We start from the raw sequence: 4,384 nt of genomic DNA, 5'->3' as shown, positions 1-4,384 counted from the left end.
AATGAAAAATGATTTCTCTCAAGGACTATGTTTTATTTTAAGTACGAAGTTTACACATACTATGCATTTTTCAAACTATCCTCATGTCCATGTCGGGTTTTTAAATTCTTTTCCATGTCTTTCCTGTATTAGTTGAATCTTATTTAAGGACGAATGTTCCCAAGGGGGAGATATTGTAACATCCCTCAAAATGACCATGAAATACCTTAAGAATGCCTTCAAAATAGGCTGCTCATTTAAAGCATTATCTTTAATCTTTTTGGAAAATCTGAGTTCGGAATATCGATCAGGGGGTCAAAACCTGCGCGAAAATGGTCTCAGTTGATTTATAGAACCCATATAACGGAAGAAGGATTTTTGAAAAATCCACAAAATAGTGTGGTCCATGACAGGACCATGTCGCATACCTGGGGATAGTTTTTCGGCCGAGTGGTCTGTGACAGGACCGCATCAAGGACTTGGGAAGCAGTTCTGACCGAAATTAAGTTTTTTTTAGGGCATTTTAGAATTTTCTCAAATTATTAGTTAATGAACCTAGTCTTTTTAGGACTTAATTCAACTCTATAAATTAACCTAAACCTCTAATTATATTCATTTTTCTATAATTCATCGATCAAATATTTGTCTCTGTACAAAAAAGGCTCTCAAGGGTTTCCATTGAAGACTTCAAGCAAATTCACTCAATTTCTCCATCAAAATTCTCAAGTTCTTCCAAATAAATTGGTGTTCTCACTCAAGGAATGTGGGTATTGATTCATGGATCCTTTCATCGTGGGAGCCCAATCAATTTCTCAAGGTTTTCTATCAAATTAAAGTATGGTATTTTATGAGTTTGTGATCTCTATTCCAATTGCATGAATTTTGATTTAAAATATGATCATGACAATATTTTGATATAAATTAATGGTTATTAAATTAAATTGAAGAGTTTTTCCATAAATTTTCCTATTTTGATTTCAAGGGATCATGATGTAAATTATTAGTATTTTGATTCATATTTCTAAAGCATATTATCTATATGAATTATGTATGGGCTGATATAAAGATTATGATCATGCATGTTTTCAAGTAAATTTCATGATTTTCAAGTCAATTGATCATGCATTCATGTCATACCCTAATTTCAAGTTCAAGCTATGGACATGAATTTTCAAAGTATGAATTATGACTATGTGTTTCCATGATGATCATGAATTATAAGTATATTTCAAGGTATGAATTTCATGCAAGTTATGATGTAAGGTGACTTAGGATCCTATGTGGTGACCTAATGCCTATTGATATGAATTATGCAAAAATGATTGTAAAGATGAAAGGACAATTCTCACATTACAAGTATGTTATAAAAATGAGCTACTCTATGATTTCAATCCTATACTCATGACTATTATATTATGATCTTATGGTATGTATGTATTCATTAGGATTTGACTTAGTACCGAGTGGACTTGAGGTGAGGGTCCTATCAAAAGCCTTAGTAGTAGCCTCATATCCCATAAACTACGTGCCACCGTAGGTTGCCTTTATGGCCTAGATAGTGGATCCATAAATAGCACATGTTCATGATTAGAAGTCTACCTTGGCAAAGTAGTCTCCTCCTTCTCAATTTGGGTATCATCGAATTCCATGTTATAGCTCACATTGTATTATTGTCGATTATGGTTCCTATCCCACATATGTATGATCTCTTAAGTATGATATGATTTCAAATTTATGTTTTTAAATGCTTTGGTCAATATGATTTTCTCATGACTTTACGTATTTCATCTTATCATGTGTTTTACTTGACCTTTGCATTCCATGATTTATGTTACATGTCACGTGTCACGACCCAACTCCGTAGGCCATGACTGGTGCCCGAGTTGGGCACCCATACGTACCCTTAGCCCCACTTAGTACATTAATCAAATAAACATAGGTAATGATTAGAAGGGATCTCTAAACAGATATAATACACGAGGGCCGATAGGCCATCACGAAACACAAAAAAAACCCAAAACATATATACAAAACCCACATCTCATGTCTACAGACCTCTACGGAATGATATCCTAGTCATATGATGGGATATGGCCCCGCCGTACCCTGAACAATGTATATATATATACAACAGAAGGTGTCAGTACCAAAATAGAACTCCGAACAATGGAGTACTGTCGACCAACATGGTGGATATCCTAAGCAAGCGGATCAGCAAACCAATCATCTGTACCTGCGGGCATGTAATGCAGCCCCCGAAGAAAGGGGGTCAGTACGGAAAATGTACTGAGTATGTAAAGTATGGACTGAAATAAGTAAAGTCATTACCAGAGCAAAATGTACAAAAATGAGCAAAATATCCAAAAATATCAAATGTTTATCAAACCACATGTAATGGGTTATAATAAGTAAAGTCATTACCGCGATAGAATGTACAAAACTGAGCAAAATGTTCGGAGATATCAAATGCTGATCAAAACCTCAGATAATGTATACAGAAAAACATATGCCATATCCGGCCCAATTATGGGACTCGGTGAACAAAGTGTGGTCGCCCTCCCATCATCGGCGCCACAGCACAGCATAACACCAGAGTAGGGAATATCTCCGTAACAAATCATATCATATCAGATGGCCATATCAAATCATATCATATCATATCATATCACAAACATATATGTACATGGCACAGCATAACTCCGTGGCATAATATTTACCACCCCATGGTACATGTCATACCTGCCCCCTCACGTCGGGACACGGCGAATAATGCAGAGAAATACGCACAAAAACATATCCTGGGCCAGGCTTAGTGAAAGAAGCATTGAGGCATCCACGAGTGGAGTAGTGAGAAACTATATGCAATTTAAATCATATTTAAGACTCAATGGAATAATCAAAATGAGCTATCATTTAAAAATCGAGATGAGACTCATGTCAAGTACCTTTCGAAAGTTACCCTGGATTATATCAGAATAAATCTTCTGGAATCATATAGACGTATCGAAGCATAATAAAATACCTTTTGGAAATCAAGGAATTGGCCATCCTAATGGCTCTAGGAATAGGAACCTCTTTGAAATTATATAAAAGTCATAATTTTGTTTCATAAATACCATACCAAAACAAAGATTAGCTTTACATACTTATGTCAAAACATGAAAATCGAAAGAAAGGTTTTACATACTTATAACAAATACATGCCAAAAGAAAGAAAGGTTCGCTTTACATACCTCTTACGGATTACTCTTAACTATGCTCGCCTCGTCGTCTCTTGAACCTATTTAACATGAAATTAATACTAATGTTAATAAACTTTCACTTTCCAACTCTACACCCAAGTAACCATAGGAATCATTTCCTTATCTATGTCTCTCGACTAGTTTATTACTAGCTCCGAATCTACCGAAAATCGGGCAGCATCTCCCCTGTAACTTGAACATCCCCGAGTTTTCAACTCGTCCACCATGTCAAAAACCATACCAAAAACAACAGCCAGCAGCATGTATACAAGTAAATCACTTCAACTTTACACAATACAAGCTCTATACAACTCATTCCAAACTACGATACCTAAAATAGAGTTTTTAACCTTTATTTCGTAAAATATGTAGTCATACCAAATGGAGGGTTGTGTGGCTGAAACCAGAAGCAACCACATCCATTTTTGAGTACTTTACAGCCCTGCAACACGCAATTATACCTCCACCAAACAACAGCACCACAACAACAACACACTACGCGACTTCGATTTAACTACTACGACTTCCATTTAGTTTCTTTCCAACGTCAAACATCCTTATACATTTTTTTCCACTTCCAGCATATTTTAAGATATGTAATATACTTCATAACATCATCATAAAGTTCAGTTCAAAACAGAAAACTTTACCTTTCCCGAAATTCACCAAAACTCGCCAAAACTTGCCTCGGAATTTCCTTTAGCGCAGCTGAAACTTAGGGACTGTTTGGTAACGTTTTGGGCTGCCTAAAACCATAAAATTTCATTACTAACATCTTCATAACATCATGGTATAGCTCATATAATTAATTCTTGGAACGGAATCGGAGAACTTACCTTTTTCTCCTCCCAAAATCGTAGCTCTTTCCTTGTTTCTAGCCTAAGTTTCTCTTCTCTTCTCTTCTTTCTTTCTCTTGTTATTTCGTTTTGTTTCTCTTGAAATCTCTAGATAGTTATGGAAATTAATGAGTCATAAGACTCATATATATATATACAACTTTAGGGGTGACACATGTCATCCCCTAAGTGGTGACACGTGTCAAGCCCTAAGTGGCGACAAATGTCAAGATCTAAGTGGTGACACATGTCAAGGTTTCATTGGTCCAACACACCCCTTTTCTCCAATCATGGGCTGCCATGTGGCATGTGGGGCCCACATGAGTC

General features: G+C 36.0%; 1 long non-coding RNA gene across 1 annotated transcript; it reads right to left on the bottom strand.

Annotated features, from left to right (window-relative positions):
* Positions 1–3,187: 3,187 nt before the first annotated feature.
* On the bottom strand, positions 3,188–4,146 carry LOC129876175 (uncharacterized). Its single transcript, XR_008763330.1, has 3 exons — positions 4,058–4,146; positions 3,872–3,967; positions 3,188–3,259 (listed from the first exon to the last, which is right to left on the bottom strand). It is a non-coding gene; the product is annotated as an uncharacterized LOC129876175 (long non-coding RNA).
* Between the last annotated feature and the right edge of the window lie 238 nt (positions 4,147–4,384).

Source organism: Solanum dulcamara, chromosome 2 (assembly GCF_947179165.1).
Source record: "Solanum dulcamara chromosome 2, daSolDulc1.2, whole genome shotgun sequence".
Taxonomy (NCBI): domain Eukaryota; kingdom Viridiplantae; phylum Streptophyta; class Magnoliopsida; order Solanales; family Solanaceae; genus Solanum; species Solanum dulcamara.
The sequence above is the reverse complement of the archived record's forward strand: the minus strand, read 5'-3'. Positions and strand labels throughout refer to the sequence as shown.